Raw genomic sequence first — 24380 nt, 5'->3', positions numbered from 1 at the left:
ATATTTCTCATCCTTCTTGACCCTTTGCCCTTAGAAAATAAGAGTGGGCTTATAACAACAAATCTTGGACTAAATGACCCATTTCAAAAGCAACAAATTCTGAGAAACTCCTTTATATAAGGCACAGTGACATCCTGAAACCTAAAATCTGGGTTGGAAGACAAGTTAGCACTAAATGGATGGTAAACTTAATAGCAATGCAAGAAAGCAAGCTCAGACCTTCCCCTAAAGCAATGCATGTTTACGTGCCTGATGAGAGATGCAGGTAAATTGGGTGACAGTTTAGTTTACACATGAAAGGCTCTTTTGGGATTAAAATGTTTAGAATAGGTTTGGGAAGAATTTAGATCTCTGAAGAACAGATGTATGTACAGAAATGGAAAAGGAATTCCAAATAGGATGACAAGTATGAGAAAAAGCAGAGAAGTGAAAAAGTACACGGCCTTTACAAAATTTATTCTTAATTGGGGGGGAAGGGTTTGGATGGATTGCAGCAAGACAAGGGGCTGGATACAAAGCACAGGCTTTGTGTAGGGATAACTACAGAGCTTTTAGTGATCTTTAAAACATGGAAAGGAAACATTCCACCTCTAAAATATGCTTGCTTCTCTCTCTCTCTCTTCCTTCCTTTCTTTTCTTTTTTTTTTTTTCTTTCTTTTTTGCATCACAACTACACCAAACTTTAAGGCAATATCTTAGTTTTTCTAAGCTGCTATCACAAATATAACACAATGGATTGGCTTAAACAATAGGAAATAATTGGCTCACAGTTTCTGGGTTGTGGGGTTCTGGCTGGCCGGCAATCCTTGGGTTCCTTGGTGTCGTTTCCTGGCTGCTATGACAATACCACACAATGGGTTGCCTTAACAACAGGAATTTATTGGCTCACTGTTTTGAGACTAGGAGAAGTCTAAAATTGAGGCATCAGCAAAACAATGCTTTCTTCCTAAAGACTGTGGTGTTCTGATGCTCTGGGTGTTCTGGCTGCCAGCAATACTTGGGTGCCTTGTTTTTTCTGACACATGGCAATATACAGGGTGGGCTCTTCTCTTTTCTCTTCCAGGTTCTGTGAACTTCCAGCTTATTTTTCTTCCACGTCTTTCTCTTCATAGTCTCCAGTAATAGGATAAAAATCCATCCCATTCAGTTGGCCATATTTTGGCTAAAAATAAGTCTCAAAGTTCCTATTAACAATGGGTTCACACCCACAGGAATGGATTAAGGTTAAGAACGTGGGTTTTTTTTTTGGGGGGGGGGTAGGGTTCCTAACTCAATTTACCACACTTAGCTTTCTGGTCACATAGCAACATCCTCTCCTTTCTCTTCCAGGTTTCCACTGACTTCCAGCTTCCAGCTCCTTCCTGTGGCTTTCTCTATATAAGTCTAAATTTCTTCTGTTTATAAAAGACTTTAATAATTCATATTAAGACCCAACCTCATTCATTTGGGCCACACCTTAACTAAAAATAAATCTTCAGGAGATCTGATTTATAATGGGTTCACATCCACAGAAATGCAGATCAAGACCAAGAACCATATATAATTCAATCCACCACAGCACGTAAGAGGCAGAATGTTCTTTGCTGCATTTTGAAAGCCTAATACTTTTCCAGGCTTTGTAACTTTAAATACAGCCGGAGGAAAGTGCCATTCTCTCAGATCTCATTAACAGATAGGCCACATTAGAAGCCTTCTAGAAGTACACTGTCTTTTAGAAGTTTCAGAGCTGCTGAGCCTGTGAAGTATTTAAGGCTCTGAATGAGAAGGACTGTGTGCTCACATTCTATACTAGTCTTCGCCCTCCAAAGAGGGAAGAAAAGGTCTTAAAGAATAATTTAGTCATTCCATCAGGAAAATGAGAAACCACAAGCTGTGCTTCAACTTGCCAAATAAAATTTTGAAAACTCTAGATGTCTCTTCTGAAGGGAAAGAGTACAAACCAGAACTGTGACATTAGTCATATTTCCCCTTAGTTCAGGTTTTTTGTAAAAAGTATCCACAAAATTTTAGACGCATCTTATGCATAGTATACTTTCTGTAAATATAATAGAAATCATATTTTGCCACGATGAAACTCTAGCTATGGAGGTGAACTATTTGGGATATCAAAAACTTTCAACTTATTTTGGTAAAGGATATCTGTAGTAGAAATTGTAAGTATTATTCTTGGGAAGATGAGAATTTGCTGAGCAAGCAGTGATTAAGCTGGTCTTTATAAATGATAATAACAATTATAATACTAACACTAGTCCTTATTATGTGTTAGGACTTTATCTATATCATTCTGTTTGAAATTCAGGACAACTTCTCTTTCAGGAAGGGATTATTATAGAGAAAGCAAAGCTTAAGGAGGCTCAATTAACTTGCCCAAGGACACTAATCAGTGGCATAGCCAGAATTCAAATCTAAATGTTTTTACCTAGCACTAATCCTCACTAAACCCCACTGCCTTCCTGCCAGTTTACGGTTTTGAATAAAGGGGAGAAGTTCCTCATTTCCTTAATTTGTATTCTTTGTCTTCATTTTTGCTTTCCACATTCTTCTACCAGTTGATATTAACATCCACTTGCTTTTGCTAACTGAATCAAGACTAGGTATTGGGCACCATGAAACGTCCAGCAATTCCCAGAGGCCATGCAAGGCGTTCTTTCTGGAGGACCCTGATGTGGGGATGGGTGGCTTCATTCTCAGGACCCTCCAGGCTGCCTAGTACATTAGATGGAGTCCACTTAAGGCCTCCATCTAGCATAGATTAAAACCTTTAAAATATCTGCAGTTATATCCAATTTTGGAGACAGGGACCAAAAGGAAGGTTACCATAGAAATCTCTCGTCAGTCTCTAAGTCTAATGAATAAGAATTAGGAGGGACCAGCAGCTAGTTAAGAGAACAGTATTAGTCCTGAACATTTCTTCTCCTCCAAATAGACTTTCAATAATAAAAAGACTCAGTGCCTGTATTAGTCAGGGTTCTCCAGAGAAAAAGAACCATATATATAAAGAGATTCATCATAAGGAATTGGCTCACAGGCTTGTAGACCTGGCAAATTCAAATTCCATAGGGCAGGTCACAGACTAGGAATTTCAGTATAAGTGATGTTGAAGTCTTGAGTCCAAATTCCTTAAGCTGAAAACTAAGGGAAGAGGGGAGTGTTAAGTTTCAAAGCAGAATTCCTTCTTCTTCCTGGGACTCTCTGTTTTTTGGATTTAAGGTCTCCAACTGATTGGATCAGGCCCACCCATATTATCAATGCTAATCTTTAATTAAAGTCCACTGATTATAGATGCTAATCCCTTCTACAAATTGTTTTCCACAGCAACAACTAGATCAGTGTTTGACCATAAAACTAGCACCATAACCTAGCTAAGTCTACACATAAAATTAGCCCTCATAATGCTGTTCCATGTTCCTGATACAGGAATTTTCAGGTATAATTTTAATGTAATCAGAATTGAAAATACAAAAGTAGTGAAAAATTTCAAAGGTATTTTTAAGAGTCCATTTTGTTTAATTTTTAGCCAGCAATAGTAGAGTTGACATTCAAATATGAAACTAAACAGAGAAAAAATAGAGGGTTAGATAAATGTTATTGTTTCTTGTCACAAGTTAATATGTATTGAACACCTCTTGGAATCCCACTATTATAATTTGCCTTATAGATGATAAGAAAACAATTTCCTCCAATAGATCCATTGGTTACTGACTTATAAAAGAATTAAAATCTCATATATAAAATGACATTTATCAGTGGGAATATTCACATATTTTTATACTCTCAGTTTGGCATCTGTAAATTGCACCAAGTCTGAAGACATCAGAGTAAGTCAATTAGTTTACGGAGCATATTGTCACTTCCATTATTTCTTTGTAAACTTTCCTTTAATGAAAAAATACCAGCACTAAATTTAAAGACATGACTCACCTTTCCCTAGGATATGCACCAGTGTTTATAAATCTCTAAAGGAGCTAGATTCATGGGTGCATTATGTTAGGTTAGATACATAATAAATTTATGAATTTTATGAATGCCTTTGCATGAGGCATGCAGTATGCCAATCAGTATGATCAATATTTCCATCTTGATAGACAGACATCAAAAAGTGAAAAAACAACTTCCTAACGACTCTTTTTTTCTCTTCTTTTTCAAGGTTTTCCCTTGAACTTTAAGAACCTGTAATTAAAGCAGTTGCATCTAATTAGTGTTCAAGGCCAAAACATTAGCACATTGGGTTGAATTCAAATTCAAATTCCATTGGGTTGAAAGTTCTTATTTTCCAGAGAGAGTCCCTAAAACACCACTAAACATTTACAAATAAAATATGCAGATGTAATAGTCGATCTGCTTAAGCTGCAATGACAGAGGGGCCAGAAGGTATCTGACTGGCTCCATAAGTAAACGCCATACTTGCCATCAGACGTCTGAAATTAAACCAAGATTTGCTTTTCTGTTTTTTCACTTTGTATTGAATTTAATATTTCATTCCTATCAAGAAAAATATCAGGCTGCATATGCAGCACTTGACATAAATTAGAGATGCTTCCCTCAAAGCACGTTTTAAAGAATCATAAAGTGAAAATGAAAAGAAAGACTATGTCATAATTCATTAGGGCTGCTATAATAAACACCATCAACTGGTTGGTTGGCTTAAGCAACAGGAATTTATTGTCTCACAGTTTTTGATGCTAGAAGTCCAAATCAAGATACTGCTAGGCCATGTTTTCTCCTGGAGTCTGGGGTGTTCTGGTGATGGCTTTCTGGCAATCCTCACATGGCAGTCTGTCTTCTTGTGTCTGTCTCCAGTTTCCTGCTCCTGTGTCCAATTTCCTTTGCTTATAAGAAATTCAGTCTTATTGGATTAAGACACACTCTCATTCAGTTTGCCCACACTTTAACCAATACCATCTTCAAAGGTTCTATTTACAAATGGGTTCACAGATATAGGACCAGGGTTAGGACTTGAACATGGATTTTGTGGAATATGATTCAATCCCCAACAGACCACAGTGGAAATAGGCAACTGTAATGAGTGCAAAAGGGTGTCTGCATGGGGGGTTTTCCGGTTTGCTAATGCTGCCATTATGCAAAATGCCAGAAATGGATTGGTTTTTATAAAAGGGGTTTATTTGGTTACACAGTTACAGTCTTAAGGCCATAATAGTGTTCAAGCTAAGGCATCAACAATAGGGTACCTTTACTGAAGGATGGCCAATGGCATTCGAAAACTTCTGTTAGCTGGGAAGGCATGTGACTGGCATCTGCTGATCTTGGGTTGTGTTCCTGCTCCTCTCTCAGCAACTGTGTATTCTTGGCTCTGTCTCCCGGGTCTTTTTCAAACACTTACGTGGTAGTGTTCTGGGCTTGGCTTCTCAGGGCAAACTCTGGGCTAATATCTCCAAAGCATCAGCAAAAGTCTCCTTTCAATGGCCATCTCCAAAATGCCTCTCTCAGCTGCTCTCCAAAATATCACTCTCAGTTGCTCTGAGGACCTTCTCTTTGTGAGCTCTTTTATAGGACTCCAGTGATTAAATCAAGATCCACCCTGAATGGATGGGGTCCATATCTCCATGGAAATTATCCAGTCAAATGTTTCACTCACAATTGATTGAGTCACATATCCATGGAAGCACTCAATCAAAGGATTCCAACCTATTCAATGCTAATATGCCTGCTCCCACAAGATTGCATTGAAGAACATGGCATTTTGGGGGACATAATACATCTAAACTGGAACAGGGGTCAACTACATTGGAGGCTAAACACAAACTCTAGCTAATTCAGATTTGTGTTCAAGGCTGAAAGTATTACACTAAAAAAGAAATATGTTTTAAGCAGTAATATCCTATCATATTACCAGACATTCATCTGCATACTCCAATGCGCTCCTTAAGCCCCAACATGCTATGACTCAATATTCTTCCAGGATTTTACTCATTCATTCAACAAACATATAGTATGTCTAAAATGTATCACCACATGTTCTGCATGCTGGGGCAACAAGAGTGAAGATAGACAAAAATCACTGAAAGGGTTTATACTCCAGCTTTAAAATAAGCCCTCTAAAGTTAATCTCATAAACTTTTTTTTAGTTTCTCTCATGGATCTACCCAAAGGCTACAGGGAAGTCTTTTCTTGGAGGTTACACACAGCCTCTTTCTATAGGGCTTTTTTTTTTTTTTTTTTCCAAGTAGTTAAATAAATTAAACCTTTTATCATCTACAAATGTGTCTTTGCTCTGAATGAGCAATTCAATTCGTTTCTCTTTAACAGGACATCTGCTTCTATTAAGAAAGTGCAATCCAGGCTTTCTATATGATGTTACTCCCTGAAAAAAGGAATTAATGACTTTAAGCAAAGAAAATTATTCTCATTCTGAACTGTACAAGTTAAACCAAAACATTAGTGTTTGTTTCTCTTATATTTCACTCTAATGTTCAATATTGTATCCCAAATAGATTCATTTATTGAAATAGTCAGAACTGGGGTTCAGTTGTCAGTGTGAGAAGAGTGGGAAGTAGGAAATAATCTGCATAATAGACCTTTATATTAGAATGAAGCAGGAACTTGGGTTCCATCCACTGTATAATACATGGATCTTAGGCAGGTGTCTGGATTCAACATCTTACATAAAAAAGGAATGGATGCCAAGTTCAAGTTCTGAGTATCCACTTACTATGTATGTTCCCTTAATAAGTTATTTAGTATCTTAGTTTCCTAATTTTTAGACTGGGCATAGTAAAAACAGTGACACCAAGGACTGTTACAAATGTTAAGGAATTTTTTTCCATTCTTATGATACCAATATTTAACTAGCTCTCCACCCCCAAGAGAGGACAGTATTGAACATTCCTGTTTCTCCTCTCTACCACCTTTCCCCTTGGCACATTCATACAGAGAAAAGAATAACTTATCCTAATTGAACATAAGGGGAGTCTGGTGAACAAGATCACATTAACCCTGAATGGTGTCCCTACATTAAAAAAATGCTATTGTTAGTTAAGGTGTGTTCTCATACGTGAATAGAGTATTTGAAGATCCTATTTTGGATGAGACCAAATTGAATCAGGGTGGGTGTTTTTGTGCATATCTGGAAGTCTTATAAAGGAGGAAATTTGGATGCAATTAGTTAATAGAAACCTGAAATCAGAAAAAGCCAAAGGAGAGAAGTGGGCTTGGGCTTATCTCTCTTCTGTAATTCTTATCACTATGGAGGACATGTCCTGTTTTACCAGGGCTTCTATGACAAATATCACAAGATGGGTTGGCTTAAACAACAAGAATTTAGTGGCTCACAGTCTAAAGGCTAAAAGTCGAAAATCAAGATATTGGCAAGGCCATACTTTGTCCCAGATTCAGTAGCATTTTGGTGGTGACTGTCCTTCAGCACATGGTGATAGCTCTTCTTTGGATTTTTTCTGATTTCAGGTTTCTATTAAATAATTGCATTCAAATTTCCTCTCTTTAAAAGGCTTCTGGATATACAGATTAACACCCACCCTGATTCAATTTGTTCTCATTCAAAATAGGTTCTTCAAAAACTCTACTCACAAATGAGTACGTACCTTAACTAATAACAGCATTTTCAAAGTCCTACTTACAAATGGACAAGACCATGGGTTAAGATTTGAGCATGTCTTTTGTAGGGGACAAGATTCAATCCCCAATATTGCTATTATCTTGCTGACCCAGGATGTAAGCTAGACCTTTTAAAGGCCAACCTGGAGCCCTACCTGTCTGTCTACCCTCCTCTCGTTCCCTCTGCAATTCTCCATCCTTCAGAAATTAAACACTGATGAAGCCATGTAGCTCTTCCTTGTGTAAAGATTATCTCTTTATGCCAACTTTCTGAACAAATGTCTCAATCTCTAGCTTCTGGAGGAGGAGAGTCCAAGAATGAAGTCTCACTTTCGATTAAACCATAGACATGTTCTCCAACTCAATTGCACTAGAAATAGGACTGATGCCATACTTTGCTTTCATCTGGCTCTTTGCATCTATTCCTCAAATTGTTTAAGAACTTAAAGGGCTTAGGAGCCCTAAATTTCCATTAAGAGAGAGTATATAGAATTTATGTATAATCTGAGTTCAAAGGCAATAATCTGGTTCCTCTAATAATTGGTGAGATCAAGTCAAACATCGATTCTGGAACTATTGGAAAAGAAGAAGGTCAGGAAGAAGGAGGTTTAGTTGCTTAAACTGAGCCTCAAACTGTGGTCTTGGTACCAGAAACAATGTAAGATCTCAGCTTCTGAAACTTGGGGTGGAAAGAAGAACAGAATTAGCTGTGAGACTGAGTGTTGGGTGAGAGTTCTTCATGAAGAGGGACAGCATTGGGTGGAGCTCCCGAAGCTGTGCTGCTCTTTGGCTGGGATCATTCGAGCCTTGCTGCAGTCCCAAGAAGGAAATAGAGGCCAGGAAGGGAAGGGGCACATAAGTAAAACCATAAATTTAACAAAATAGAGAATTAATTATAACACTGTTACAAACGGAACCCAAGATAAAATTCCTCTTGCCTCACCAAAATAATCTAGAAAGGTTTAACTCAATCCAGTAGCTTTACTCAGGTAGTCTTATATACTTTATAGGAATATTCCTTTGTGTTTATCAGGGTTGTGATGCCTCGTGTGATTGCTGTAGTGATTTGAAGCTGTGTGCATTCAAGAAAAACTCTAATCCATTCCTGTGGGTGTGAACCCATTATAAACAGGACCATTTGATGAGGTTACCCTTTTTTTCAGATAGAAATTTAAGTAAATTAATTCACCAGCTTTTTAATTACGTAGAATGGATAAACCACTTCATCAAGTAATTCAAAGTATACTTTATTTTATGATCAGTTATTAAGATTGCAATAACAACAACAACAAAAAGAGGAGGTAGAGTGGAGGAATGAGTATAGGATACAGGTTTGAAGACAAAAAAAAATAGAGGAAGAAAACAGAGGAAACAAATGGTACTGGAAAGAAATACACCAAGGAAGAGAAAAAAGAGAGAGGAAATAAATTTTGAATTGTTACTATTAAGTAAATGAAAATGGTTGCCCACATTGGGCATTGCCAGAAGCAGCCCCTTCCCAATAAAGGATTTTTCAGAATTAAAAAGCAGTTGCCCTTAGGGGCTTTCCAAGAAATTGAAACACATCCAATAGAACTGCAGTTAAACAGTACCTGGTAGTAAGCAAGTTTCAGTCCAATAGAGACAGCTTAACAGAAGGGAAAAACATATCATGCTAATGAATATAAATCTGCTTCCCATTTTGGAAGACCTCTCTATGTAATAAGGAACTTCAGCATCAGCTAGTCATCGGAACCCCCACTTGGAAATTCCCTAAATGCCTTTATAAGCAGCAGTGACTGAATGGCTATTGAGACCTTCACTTTGGCTCCCTGGGTTTCAGATCTCCCTGCTGGGGCAGTTTCTCCTTCAATAAACCTGCAGCTTTGATAACACTGGTGACTTTGTTTCTTTTGACAATATAAAGTAAGCATTTCACTTTGTTATGTGCCTAATTAATTAATTAATTAATTAAAATCAACAAATATGTATTGAGCATTTTCTGATACCTGGCTCTGTCTAAGTGAAAGAGATGCAGCAGTGAACAAAACTAAGCCCTTGGACTTAGGAGGATTACATTTTAGTGGAATATAGAAGATGAATAGATCAATAAATGAATACATAATAAGTCAGTGGCTAGTAAATGTTATAGAGGTAAAAAACCAAAGCAGCACAGTCAGTTTTTCATAATCAGGTACTTTCTTCTTTGGGTGGGTGTTCAGGGAAGGCCTCTGATAAGTTATGATTTGAGCTAAGATCTTAAGGAAGTATAAGAGCCATGTGTGAAGTTAGCATGATAAAATCTAAATCCCTCCATGAGGACAAGCGATTAGATGCACCCTGTTCACCACTGACTCCTCATTGTTTGGCACGCTGCCTCTGGGAGGAATAACCAAAACAGCCTTCAATGGCAGATATTAGCCTCTGGATAGCCACAACAGGGGCACAGCTGCATCACCCCCAAACCTGGAAGAGCTCAAGACCATCTGTGTTCTTTGAGAATGATTAGGGTTCTTTGGTCACAAGCAGCAGAAATTGTCCCTCAGTAATGTAAGCAAAAAAAAAAAAAAAGAGTGTGTTGATAGGATGTGAGGGACGAGGCTGCCCGTGCTTGAGGGTGGTGCCCCTTGCAGCTGGGCAATGCATATTATCTGCATGGTCATTAGCTGTGGCCTTATCCCAGAATCTCAGAGAATTGAAGGAAATGATGAAGAATTCTGGAAAGTCAATAATCAAAGAAGCTCCAGAGACTTAAGCAGCAGGGCGCTTCTCTCAAGGTGAATGAACTCCAATCATTTTGTGAGAAACAAGCACTATTCCTAAAAACGGAATAAACCCTCACCTGATTGTGGAGAAGAAAAGAATTTATTCATGATTTTGCAAGAATGGGCACACAACCAAAATGTGGGGCATTGGCTCCCAGAACAATAAACGCAGCACTATTTATCCCCTATGCCTAACTCACAAGTCCCTCCCCTGTTTCTCCAGTGGCTGAATACTTCACAGGTTACATTCTATTCAACAAGCCTAACTAGCCCATGCAAATTTGAAACATGCAGCCCATGCAAATTTGAAACATTCAAAATAAGTCTCCCCAGGAACTTGAGACATTTGAAACAAGGAACATTCGAAACAAGTCTCCACCCCTGACTATAACTGTTATGCCCAGGCCTCTTTCCTTTGTACTTTACCTGCAGAGCCAGTCTGAGCTAGTTTGGTAACAAGTTATGAAGCTATTTTAGGAACCTCTACCCCCAAGTCTCCACCTTGCAAAGATAGTGGGCAGATGAACAGGAGGACTAGCCACTGATACGGCTTTGCTTCTTAACCCTCTGTCAAGCCCCGACTGCCCCCACCCTGTGTGAAAGCTAAACTTAATCTAATTCTCACAATTTTCAGTCTTTGTGGTCCTCCAGGTAAGATAAAAACTGGGAGAAAGAGCTTCATTGTTTTTGGGCTGTGCACATGTCTCTTTGTCAAGAGAGGTCAGAAACTAAATGGACGGTCCTTTAACTGAGTTATTTCTCAGCAAGGCTGGGATGACACTCAAAGTTAAATCAAGATGCTATTACCAGAAACAGGAGGAATGTATTTGGGGCAGGCAAAATCATAAATGCTGAAAACACTACTACATACCTCACAGAAATATGATTTAATTCATTAAATGACACTTAGAGCAATGCCTGACATTCTGTAGGATCTCAAAAAATATTAACTAGTATTATATCTGGGATTGAAAGTCCTCATTCATGTCCTTATGTATTCTGCTTTTGAAAATAATTTCCTCTGGGAAAATGACAAATATTTTCATTTTATCATATAATTGGTGATAAACATAAGTAATTCAACTCAATACAGGTTCGCCTAACTGAAATCTCCACTTCTCTCTCTTTCCCTCTCTCTCTCTCTCTGACACTCACACTTACACACACACACACACACACACACACACACACACACAAACATACTTACACCAATGTGGGTCTCATGTTTCTTCCCAAGTGTGTTATTGGAAAATATAATTACAAAATTGCCTTTGAAGATTAAAGCTTGCTCAAAGGCCAGAGATCAAACAAGTGATAAATGGCAATTTTTAACAGGCTGGGAGGAGGCAGCCACAGAGTGAGGCTGGAACAGAATTATAAATTGTTTTTATTCCATATGAGGCAAAGGGAATAAACAACAAGTTAATGAAATTTTTACATGGTAAAAAATTGGGAGGCACTGCAAATGTTGGAAAAGCCTAAGAACTAATAGCAATGAAACTATAAAGGAGAAATTTTTAGGTAAAGGAAAGAAAATGAAATTGTACTGTACAACCCCAGAAGAGCATGTTGAAATGGAATTAAATTGAGACAGGGAACTCCTAAATTATAACACTTATTGCAGTACATTTTGCAAAATCATTTACATAATAATCTCCATTGCTCAGTTGAAGTACTATGAGACGTCAATTCATTTAATTAAGAAAACATTACTGCATATTGACTATGTGTCAGGGACAGTGTTAGTCAGTGGGATGCACCAGTGAACAAGTCAACTCCTACCTTGTGAGCACACAGATTTAATCCAAACCATCTTTGCATCCCCAGCATCTAATGTAACAGCTTGGAACATAAAGAAAGGAAGGGACCAGAAGTCAATTTTCTAGTGGTAGGTGCCTAAATAAAGGAGGAATACTCATAGTCAGATATATCTAGAAGCAAAATTAATGATGGCATTTATTTATTGAGACTATGTGCCAGACACTGCATTAAGTGCTTGGCATGAATTCTCATTTAATTCGAAAACATATTATGGGGCATTGTCCCCATGTTGTAGTTGAAGAAACATACCATGGAAAGTAAGTAACTCTTCTAAGGACAAAGCGGCTTTCTTCCGTTTTTCTGAGCACTGAGGTCATTCTGATGCAGGCACACCACAAACTAAAAAACTTCAACCAGCAGTTAGTGTTCATCTCTTAATTAACACTTCTTTATCAATATTTTATAATATTTGATTATACCTAGCATGATCACACAATTTTTATCCTGAGACACATTTACATTTGTGAAGCATTTGGAAAACTTTAATATCATCCTTCCAGTTGACCTTCACTACAACCCTGTGATATAAGTGGTGAAAATGGGAAAGGAAGAGCAATTTCTACCCCCCTTTTAGGGATTTCTAAACTGAGGTTTAAGAATGGTGATTGATTTTTCTAAGGACAGACAAGAAAACTAGAGAGTCCCTACCCCAGCTTCTCTGATGCATTTTCCTAATCTTGTTTGCATCAGAAATTTACTCATCCCAGGGAGGCTTGTTTCACCTTCCTGTGACTTGTTTGCATCTATTTGTAAAATGTGAAGAACTACTTCAAAGATGTTGAGACACTATTCTAAATAGTGTATATAAAAATGTAAGGGCTAAATTTTGAAGTGCTCCATAAATGCTGAAGAGAACAAACCAAAATAGACCTCAGGAAAACAGTCTGAAATCAATGAACAGAATTGCTCTAGAAATCAATATCACCAAAAGAAGACGAACAGAGGACAGATTAGAATTGCACACACAATGTAATACAGTGCCTAATCAGGCAGTGACTTTCAAGGCTGCAAATAAAGAGACATTTGATTCTAGAATGAGAAAGTAATAGCCTTTTTCTAAAAAGCTCTGGGGAGACTGCTTCTGATAACAGTGTCTGAGGTAATACAGCCCCATCACCATCAAGAGTGGGATGAACAGGCACCAGAAATGATGGGGGAGTGGAAATATCAATTTCCAAGTTAGGCATAAAGAGTTTAATGTGTGTAGACTGGTGATGTCATGACGAAGAGGTCCTTGATTCTGAACAGCCTTACCACTTCTCCATAGACAGAAAGATGTTATTTAATCTAATTTATATGGGCTTATGAAGCCAAAGCAACTAACCACTTAGTCTTGGGGTTAAAAGAAAGAAAAGAGGTTATCTCCATTGCTCTCAGAATGATATTAAACATTTTAAATGAAATTATATCTTTATTTTAACATAAACCTCAGTGTCAAAGATCTTTGTTCATTTATTGAATCATTTGAAAAACTTTTATTGTGTAACTACTATGTGCTAGGCATTGTGTTAGGGGCTAGAGACATAGAACTGAGTATGACTTGACATTTACCCTTGAGGAACTCATTTCTAATTGAAAAGACCATCATAAACAAGTAATTTTTTGAATGTGATATGTGTCCTAAAATACATGTCTCTTTACTTGTGATGAAAAGAGACAGAGAGAAGAGGTGTGGAAGATTATATATTTGTTATAAAGTTATAAATTTGCCCAAAGTGGATTGAGGAAAAAGCAATAATATTTTTTAAAAAATAAATTGTGAAAGAAGGGGAGCACAGTCCGTCTTCAGTGTTCATGCAAAAGAATTTTATTCTACTCATTTCTACAGGTCTTTATAGCATACAAGGTAGTTTCCTGCATGACTCCTTTCAGGTATTTCCAGGAGGGGTACATTTTTTCTAAAGCCATGAGGTGTATTTACATATCTTTAGTCTTAAGGGACAATTTCTTTGGGAGCTAGATGGGAAACAGTGGATGCAGGAGACAAGAGCACAGAAGGAGCCCAGCAGGAGCTCAGGGATTATTCCCTCATCTAAATTGCAGTCCGCTTTCAGACATGCAAGGCTTTTGGCCTTTTCCTAGCCCAGTGTCCACTTTCAGACATCCGGAGCTTTGGGAAGGCCCTGCTCTATAGTTTGTTAAGCCAGGGGGCCTTCCGTGTCTCCACAATAAATCATGTTTTCTTTCACTTGCCTTTGTAACATAAAATCTCCATGTTATTATACACTTTTTCTGAACATTTTAATGGCTAAAAATATGGCATGAAGTGAATGTAGTCACACCCTACTGGCAGAAGGAATGTGGACTGGGAAGGAGCCAAGCTGGGAAGTGACACTAAGACAGGCCACTCGATATGTGGGTACCCTCGATTGTCAACCCCACCAGGGAAGAATTTTTCATTCATCCAGTGGCTGAAAAGATGATTCAACCTATGCGTGCTTTGGTTTCCATTTGAATGAAGAACAGTCAGGGCTTGCTTCTATACCTTGGATGGGGGATTCTGGATAGCTTTATAGCCAAGCTTTAGGGCAGTGGCTCATCTGTAGTAAAACTGAAGCATATGCCCATGGAGATGGGCCTGGCAAGTGGTTTCCTCTTGCTCAGGCTTCATCATGAGGGTCAACCTGAAGCCCACCATTCCCTGGCCCTATTTTGCTGACAATGGTCATCATGCCACCATTTCTTTCAGTACTTGGAGTGGTGACGTACTCACTGCCTACAAACTCTTTGGGTTGCCATGACTCTTTCCATACAAACCTTGGGAAAAAAATGCAGAGGATGGAGTAGCAAGTTAATACTAATAATATTAATTACCTCTTTAATAGTAAGAATTGCATGTGCCAGGCCCTGTTCTGTTTTGCATTCACTAGTAAATTTAACCTTCAGCATAACCTTAAGAGGAATATATGATTATTCTCCATTTTAAAGTTGAGGAAACTAGGAAACATTTGCTTAGATAATTTGCCTGAATTGCACAGCCCAATAGTGAAGGAGACAGTATTGGAACTATGGTCATCTGGTTTTGGAAACTACCTGCTTTACTAGTACATTAACTGCTCATCAGGACCATCCTGTTCAATTAATCCAGTGAGTTGCACATGTCCACTCTATCATGGCTATTAGAGCCATAGTACAAGTTCATTAAACCAATTTACTGGAACCCTTGTGCTCTTATTAAGAGATGGAATAAGAAGTACCATCACCAACAAGGCCACTGTAGCCTCAAAGTGGAAATAATCTATGGCCTTCACCTGTTCTCAACAATGCTCTGCTCGTCAGACCAGCTAAGAGTCAGGTCTCCCAGGCATCTGAATTGAACATATTCCTGGTGAGGGACGTTGGGGAGAGGATGTGGGATGAATCTAAGAAAAGTCCTTGATGAGGAATCAAAAGAAGTCACAGAAACCAGCAGCAAATTCTGACACCAATGATAATGGACTGAGATAAGAAAACCACAACAAACCAAGGTGCAAGCTGAGAATCAAGCAGGACCTGAATCAAAGCGTAAAACCGTGAAGGAAAGTAGGGAAAAACTGCTGCAAAGGCCAATTCTTGTTCCTCTTCTCATCAGCATAATGACAGTAAATGATTTTTTTGTACTTGCTCTCTCTCAGACATTGCTTTAAGTGTTTTAATATAATGAATATTAATATTTTTATGTATTCATTCCATCAACAACACTATGAGATTAGTATTAGTAGTATCTCAATTTTTAAAATGAGCAAACTGATGCCCAAAGTGATGAAATAATGTTTTCAAGGTCACTCAGCTGATTTGTGATAGAGCCAAGGTTCAAAGCTAGGTGGTTTGGTTCTGGTAAATATAAATCTCTATCAAATCATATTTCCTCTCAATGGCTAGGTAGAATATATCAATTATGTTTGCCCACAATATTTCATTTGTACAAGTTTGACAAGAGTTAAATGGCTCATCAGCTTACTATAGCAGAATTAGTATGAGGCCTTCTATCAACCATATAGAGATTGTATGGTATCTACTTGCCTGCACCTCTGAACACAATCCCAGCCAGTGCTCTGCAGTAGAAGAATCTCAAATCACCCCCCAACATATCAAATAGAACTGGAAGGCATAGGTGAACAGACCTGTTCATATGGAAAAAGAATCCTTCTTGGGGGATCTTATATAAGCACATGACTCACTGGTATCTATACTAAAATTTTGAAGACATTCCCAGGTACTCAAGATCCTTAGTCATCAACACCACTAAATTTCCCCACTAACTGAAATTATGCAAGTCTACCCCATCTTTCATTATTCTCAGGTTCTCCTGGGGAAATTTAAACAATTTTCTCCATACCAAGCTTCTACATCCAACCCTACAACATCACACAAGTGGCTGCTCTATCCAGTGAATGAGTCGTTTGGATGGTAGCCAAAGTTGATCCCAAGGAAAGGATAAAAATCAGAAGAGCAATTGAGGAGGAAATCTTCCTATGTCAATAATATCCCAATGAAGCAAGGTCTTAAGAAGCTAAACTTAGTGAAAGGTAATATCTGTTATAATTTTGTATATTTTAAGCCACACATTCATGAACAAGACGAATGCAACATATTCTCTGTGATGGCAAAATCATGCTAAATTCTCTTCTTTTGTTTTCAGCATATTCCTCCCTTGGAGCCCAAGTGCCAAGCTTACCTCACTTGCAGGGTTCTGAAAGAGCCATTTAACTCTTGTCTTCTAGCTATTGTGCCAATGCAAAATTCAAAAAAAATGCTTTGAATTTTGCATGAGGGTGTAGCCCATAATCAATTGGAATAAAGTCATCAAAACTATGCAGCATTTTATATTACCCTACATCATAGCAAAGTCCAAGATTTGTGCCAATGCAAAATAGCTAGAAGAGAATTTCCTGGGATACAGGAGGATTTGCAACATGCATTCACTGCTACTAATGTAAGATGAAACCAGATTTCATTATAATTTGCCAATAATTAGTAAAGATACCTTCCAAAGTATCTTTACATAAGATTCTTTGCAACATGGTTGAAGTCAACATGAATTCCTCAAAATTTAGTTATCACTATGAGATACTACTGAAAATCATATTGTGACTGTGAAGTCTGGCTATCTCACAGAGATTTTCCCACTTATCCTCACTAGGGGCAGCATACTTGACTCTTGAGAGAAGTTGATACTGGCACTGGGGAATTGATTCACAAGGTAAGAATGTGCTAACAGATTTCCCAGGGATGATTCCTTAAGCATCAGTGTGCTTACAATGGTTGTAATATCATTCCAGTAAATACCACAGTGCATTTGAAAATAAAAAAATATGTTTTTCACTCTAAAAATTGAAGAGAATCAGCATCAACTCAATATGCTATTTTCAATCTACATATAGCAACTCACAGGGAATTGTACTAAGTGAGCCAATTCTTAAAAAAAAAAAAAAAGGCTAAATGAACACGAAAGGGAAAAAAAAACCGACAAGCCCATGTGACATTACTTTTAAAGATGGTTCTAAGAAAATGGGTATGTTTTGTTTTATTATGTCAGGAAAGAGCTTCAATAGTTGACAAGAAACAAGGTCTCAGAGAGCCATGTGTAATGATCCCCCACCTCAAGAGGCTGAATCCAAGGAAATGACAAGTGTCCTCTGAGAGTAACCCACAGGGAGCCAATAACAAGAAAAATGGGGAAATCCTTCTTAATGTCCTCCCTGATCAGCTAGGGGATTATTTTAAATATGGGCAGCATTAAGAGGCAAAGATAAAGTTATCAGCATAGAATATTTCAGGAATTATTAGGTGAGTTTCATAGTGATATAGTTCATAATCATTATAATAATAATTATAAGAATAATCAAGGCATATGAAAGGGGAAAGGTACCAGGAAAATAAGACATGATAAAAGTAAGTAGGAAATATATTGACACAATATAGCAAATCTAGGCCTGGATTAGACAGGTAGTTGGGAAGATTTCTCCTGGGGGATAACCCTACTGTGGATGGTCAGGAAATTTTTAATAGAACCAAACTCCTTGATTTCATCTCTCTCTACGGGCACTCCAAAAGTAAGAATCCATATGATTTTTCAGGAAAAAAAATCTGAGCCTGAATTCAAAAAGAAAGGAAAAGGGGTTAAAGACATAGAGTTTTCTCTACACATTGTTGAGGTAAAAAGGGACAGACAGCTTTAAAGCAGCCTTTAACAGAGCTCTGCATTATGGCATACGCACTCAGTGAACTCGTAAAAGACAGACCTGAATTCCCATTGGCTTTTATATCACAATTCTTCAAATCCTCCCGGAAACTTTGCAGGAAAGTTGAAAGAGGTTCTTCACAGCCCTGATTGTAATATTACCTAACACCAGTAAAACCTCACTGTAATGCCCGACACAACGACAGAACAGTGTAAGAATTGCAAGCCTCCCCATGTTCATTTAATTCTACCACAACAGGCAAATAAAGAAAGATGTCTCAGTCAGTGGACTTGTCAGCAATGGAAATTTTCCAGAATGTCTAGAAAGCATGAGCTTCCTATTATGTTCTAGAACAGTATGATCTGTATAAGCTACTGCTTCTTTCTACTGACACTTTACTTCATAGCATTCAATCTGGGCATAAGGTAAAATGCCTAGTGCACTAAGTCACCAATGTCTTAACTACCCAAGAACAGTGTCATCTATAGATCTAAATAAATGATGAGGAATTCATGATTAATATGAAACTTTCAAAATCACTTCTACAAGAATAATTTTTCAGTCTGCACATTCATTGAAAACACATTTGATTTCAATTGGTACCTCAAACTTTCACTGTAGGCCTTTTATTCCATTCGCATTTACTATCAGTAAAATTTTCACAGTTGTATTCAAAATATACCTTTCTCTTTAAACTTAAAACCAGTCATTCAGCCACTTCTCTGAGAGAAAAAAAAAGACAAATTCCCTTCTATTTTGTAAGGTTAACCTGTATATTTGTGACCCAAATGTTATCCTCTCTCACTTCCTCTGAGATACCTGTCCCTAAATAAACCTGTCTTCCTTTCCACTAGTTCCTACCATAAAATATTAGATCTCTACCACATGAAAAATCAACTAGGTTCTCTCAAATTACTTAAATTTAAACTACTTAAATATATTTTATTAATCAAACACTGCCCCAAGACTGGCTGCCATCTGTTTTCTTTCCAGCACAAGTGAAATTGCTGCTTTGAAGTCCAATATTCAATTTGTAAATAAAATCAACAGCTTTTACTTCATCTGAATTTTTATTGATTTCTATGTTGAACATTGATTGGCTAAGAGTGCAAAATGTTGTGACTATATCAAGAAGTCCTTTTTGCTTCCTTAAAACTTTGGTCACTTCTGATTTCAACAACTCTTCACCTGCTTCCTTGGCTTCCACCTCCAGTTCATTTATCCCAATAGTTATTAACCAAAGCTATACAATATACTCACCTGAAGATATTTTTAAATGAAACTGTCCCTGTGCCTCACCCAGACTAGTTAAATCAGAATTTCACAGGATTAGGTCTGAGAATCAGGTTTTTTAATTTAACAGCAACCTGAGTGATTCTAATGGCTACTATTGTCGGGAACAATTCATCCAACAATTCACGGCTTGCTTTGCCTTCACATCTTTCTTCTTCCCATTGGTAATAGTCCCACAAGTTCTCCCCTTATGCTACCTCCCTTTATATAATGTATTTATTCATTTACCATTCAGTAAACATTAATAAGGATATCCTATGTGTTATGTACTTACAGGACCAAGACAAAAATGGCAGGGCATAACTCTGTGAGCTCACAATCCACTGGTTGATTGGGTGATGATGGCTAGAAGCACAGATGCTAAAGAAACAGGAAATACAAAGTTACAAAAACTCAGCAAAGAAACTGACTAGCTTTCCTTTGATTAAAGACAGATTTCAGAGGTAAACCAATTTTTACAGGTAGACTCAACTTCTTTTGTGAATGATTATGTGCAATGGGTGAAGGAGAACCTTAAGATAAACAATGTTTAGGGTATATATGAATGACTAATGGATTTTAATACCTTTAACTAAGATACCACAGAAAAAATAATTAATTCACTTTGGTGTATAATGAGTGAGCCCTGTAAGGGATCTAGATGGAGGTATGCATTACACCCTTGTAAATTCAGATATGCAGTTCAAGAGATTGTCAAGTTTCAGCCCTTGATCTCTTCTGCCTCATGGGTTACCACTTTCTTCCTTGTTTTCTCTGCCCCAGGCACACCAACCCTCTTTCTTAGTGGACTTTGTCATGATGTTGTCTCCGCGTGAAACTTTCTTCCCTGCTGTCCTCTTTCATACTCTATGAAAGACCTTCTCACACTTTGGGTTCCAGCTTCCTTGCCTCTTCTGACTATCCTGAGTAGAAAGGTGCCCTAACCATTATATGCTCTCATTTCACCAAGGACTTTTCCTTATTAGCACTTATCACAAATTAAATAAGTATTTATGTAGCAATTTGTTCAATGTATCTCCATATTGATAACCATGCTCTATGAGAGCAGGCAAGGATGACAGATGTCTCATCCCGCCCCACTATAGTACCCCAGAGCAGAACACACTTTCTTAAAGATATTAGGAACTCAAGAAATATTAATTAAATTAAAGAAAGAAGGGAGGAATGAGAAAGAGATCATCTGTTACCCTGAGCAGGATGCAAGCAGAGGGAATATTTGGTTTTTGTTACCATGCTGTTGCTTAAGATGGAGTTGACTTGAGACTGTTTCTGTTATATGCTTTCTGGGGAGTGGCTTCCCAATTTTTTATCTCTACACTTGATCACTCTTTCAAGTTTCAAAATTGTTCCTCAAATAAAACATTCCCAAGATTGAACTCACATTCACCATCCAAAAATCCCCCTGATTTCTTTTTAATTTTTTTCAATGACACCAGTGTTCTACAAGCTTTTCAGAATTAAAAAAATAAAATAGTGATGTCAGGTCTCAATCTTCTTTCCTTACCATCTCTAGATCATACACATGCACTGTTTATTTGTCCTTCATAATATCTTACAAGTCTATCTTGACCTTCTATTACAAACTTTATGGCCCTGATTTCAGTCCATGGCACCATGTTTCAATTATTTTAGGAGTCTAATTTCTTGTTTTCCTTTCCTTGGGCTCACTTTAATTTATTTTGTATGCCTTTGACGTATTAATTTTTCTACATTAAGTACTATTTGTTTTTTTAACGATGTGCTAAGTGCCTTTCTTTGTGGGCATTCAACTGATATCCCAGCACCAGCTGATCATAAACCCAGAAATTTTGCCTTAGTCCTAGACTAATGATCTCTCTCTCAGCTGGTGACCTGGACTGAAGAAGAAGCCGTCAAAAAGCAACTCCCTCATATTCTCAACAGAAATTCTAAAAAGCTTCTACAATGTTCACCTATTGTTTCTTTCATTTCTTCCATTAAAATTGAAGGAGGAGTCTTCTTATTAACAACTAAAACTCACCAGTTTTGCTCTAGATCCTGTTTCTTCCTCCAGCTACCATCCACTTTCTCTCTTGCCACGCTTCAAAAGACCTTTCTGGTCTGACCCAGACTTTTTCTACTTCCTCCACCCCCATTTTACTGTTCAAACTACTGCTATCTGACACTGCTATCACTCCACCAAAATTGATGTCAAGATCATAAACAGCCTCTATCTTTCAGTTAAAAATGAGCATTTTATAATATTATTCCACTTTTCTGCAATACTTAGTATGACAGATAACTTTTCTTACTTGGAATATAAAGCTTTCTCAGCTATTATAATAGCTCACTGCTGTGAATTTCTCTCTCACTGTCACTCTTTTTCATTATACTTTGTTGACCCTGCCTTTTCTTCCTAACAACTAAATTGTGGTTTTAGGAAGGACTTGATCCTAAAGCCTCTTCTCTTTTTCTCTACATCTCCTTATACCTTCATTTATCTTCAATTTGCTGATGACTCCTAGTTTTATATCTTCAGCCTAGAGTTGCTTCTGAGTTTAAGGCTAGATAGAGTATCTAGGCACTCTATTTGGCATCTCCACTTGTAAACTGAATATGCATCTCAGACTTAAGATGATAAAAATCAAATCCCTGATTAAATTCCCTATTAATTTTCCCTCTTACCCATCCCACAGTTCTTCACCATCCCAATAAATTGTGTAATTATCCAACCAACTACTCAATCAAAAAAGCTGGGAATAATGCCTCTCTTGCTGTCAGATCTTAACATCTAACATATCATGTCTTGCTGATTCTACCTCAAAAATATCTCTGCATGCATCCACATTATCTCTATACCCATAGCTACTGGCCTTATCTAAGATGCCATTATTTGTCTCCTGGATCAAAACAAAAGCTCCCTACAGTTTTTAGGTTTTATTCTTGTTCCACCCAATCCATTATGCCCTTGGAAATTAGAGATACATATATTTTTAAACTGTAAATCACATACTTGAAAAAAAAAATTACTATTTTCTCTCTCAGATTTAAAAAACCAATTCCAGTCTTTTATCATGGCCTTCAGAGTCCAGCAGGATTTTCCTGTCTGCTCTTCCATATTCATATCTTGCCACTCACCCTCTCCTGCACTAATCTCCAGCTTTATTAACTTTTCCATGTTCCTCAAACATAATAAAGTTTTTGCTTCCTTAGAGCTTTATCTGTTCCCACTGCCTAAAGTGTTTTCATTCTTCAGTCTCATTCATTCATGCCTTATTGTAACAATCTATCTGTGAACATCTGAAAACATCCCATTTAATTGTTTGTTGTTGTTCTCCATTTCCTCTTCCATTAGGACAGAAACCACACATACTACCACCAACTAAATGTGTAATAAATGTCATCTAAATAAGTGTCAAGCTAAATCATAAATCACAAATGCTCCCATCCAAAGTAATTTGAACATTAGAAAGTAGGATAACAACTGGATTTTATATTTTATGGTAAAAGAAATTACTCCATAGTTTTTGAACTGAAATGTTGCTTAAAATCTCTCTGGACCTTTGTTTTTGAGGAAGGGAAGAAGTATATACCCTCAGGAAGGAAAGCGTCTTACAAGTCTTATTCCACTGACATTGAAATGTTTTTATGAGAAAATCCTACAAAAAATTACAAACTCCACATTGTCTGATCCAAAAATTAACACCTGGAACAAGTGAATTTAATTAAAGAATAAGATTTTGAGATATTTTTATAATACAGCAGGATTTCACAATTCAGCAGGAATGGAGCACTGACATTGGGTATACTTCGATGTTTTGCTGGTCATGATAGAGTTTTTAGGCTAGGAATACAATGAAAATAAAATGATTTCAAAAAACATGACATAATATACATAACAAAAGTGTCTCAAAGTGTTTCCTTCAGTTTCTTTTTGGACCCTATCACATTAATTTGTAACAAAATAGTGGCTTCTGAACTGATGGTGCAAAAGTGATAGCAAGGAATTCTCCAAGAATAGATTCTTTTATGAAAAAAAAAGATTTGTTATGTGTAAGTTGTCATTCTATGTAGCCCAGGAAAGCACAAGTTATAAAGAAGATACCACAATCTTCCAAAACAATATTGATAAATGCCATGCAACTAAACAATTTTATTAGAAAATAGCCCCAAACTTCAGATGTCTCAGAGTTATTTTCTTTAAAATAAAACATTTTTTAAATAATTGAAAAATTAATGAAAAGTGATAAAAATAGAACAGAGATTTCTATACACCTTATCCAGGTTCATTGATTTTTTAAATGTTTTGCTGTATTTAAAAATCTCTATCTATTTATAAACAGTTACTTTTTATGGACCATTTGAAAATAGTTTGCCTGACCCTTTACCATATAATACTTCAGGAGGTTTCCTAAAACAAAACAGGAGATTTTCAATGCCAGCCAGGATGATGTAAGAGCACAAGAACCAACATCTCACACTAGTTATAACTAAAAATTCTGGACAGAATATGAACAGACACTATGTTAGGACTCAGAAAAAGTAAAAAAAATAAAATAAAATAAAAAATGTCAGGCAGATAAAGGAGGGAAGTCAACATTTGAGGAAGGACTAGCACCAGTGCATTTCCTGAGTTTTCTTCTCTCCTTTGCTCCCCAGTCTTGACAAAGGAAGACCCAATGGCCTGAGGTGTGGAACTGCACAGAGGAGGCAAACAACAAACACTTTGAAAGGAATCTTCTCACAGAGCCAGGAAAATGAGGAGTTCATGGGAAATTCCTCCTTTGTTTTGTTGCCTCCTTTTCTCCTTTTTTCTCTTCTGTCCCTT

The 24380-nt window shown here is 37.3% G+C and overlaps 1 protein-coding gene across 1 annotated transcript in view; it reads right to left on the bottom strand.

Moving 5' to 3' along the window:
• Window positions 1-19871: 19871 nt before the first annotated feature.
• The window catches only part of HTR1B (5-hydroxytryptamine receptor 1B), a 206532-nt gene continuing 202023 nt past the window's right edge, over window positions 19872-24380 (bottom strand). The window contains exon 2 of the mRNA XM_037843987.1: window positions 19872-19954. The gene's annotated coding sequence lies outside the window, so the exon portion shown is untranslated. The remainder of the gene's footprint in view (window positions 19955-24380) is intronic.

This window comes from Choloepus didactylus, chromosome 7 (genome assembly GCF_015220235.1).
Source record: "Choloepus didactylus isolate mChoDid1 chromosome 7, mChoDid1.pri, whole genome shotgun sequence".
Taxonomy (NCBI): Eukaryota; Metazoa; Chordata; class Mammalia; order Pilosa; family Megalonychidae; genus Choloepus; species Choloepus didactylus.
Note: the sequence above shows the minus strand (reverse complement) of the source record. Positions and strands in the feature narration are given on the sequence as shown.